Consider the following 466-nt stretch of genomic DNA (forward strand, 5'->3'; position numbering starts at 1 on the left):
AAGGAAATTTTTCCTAATATCCCCTCCAAACCTCCACTGGAACAACTTGAGGCTGTTTCCTCTCATCCTATCACTTCCTACTTGGGTGAAGAGGCTGACCCCCACCTTGCTACCACCTCCTGTCAGCTCATTGTAGGAAGCTATACGGTCTCCACTGAGCCTCCTTTTCTCTGGACTGAACAATCTCGGTTCCCTCTGCTATTCCTCATAAGACTTGTGCTCTAGACCCTTCCCCAGCTTTGTTGCTTCTTTTTGACACACTCCAGCACCTCAATGTCTGTCTTGTAGTGAGGGGCCCAAACCTGAACACAGTATCTGAGCTGTGGGCTCACCAGTGCTGAGTATAGGGGGATGATCACTTCTCTAGTCCTGCTGGCCATGCTATTTCTGATACAAGCCAGGATGCTGTTGGCCTTGGCCACCTGGGTACACTGCTGGCTCATATTCAGCCAGCTGTCAACCAACT

The sequence above is a fragment of the Charadrius vociferus genome, unplaced genomic scaffold (genome assembly GCF_000708025.1).
Source record: "Charadrius vociferus isolate BGI_N301 unplaced genomic scaffold, ASM70802v2 scaffold39, whole genome shotgun sequence".
Classification (NCBI taxonomy): domain Eukaryota; kingdom Metazoa; phylum Chordata; class Aves; order Charadriiformes; family Charadriidae; genus Charadrius; species Charadrius vociferus.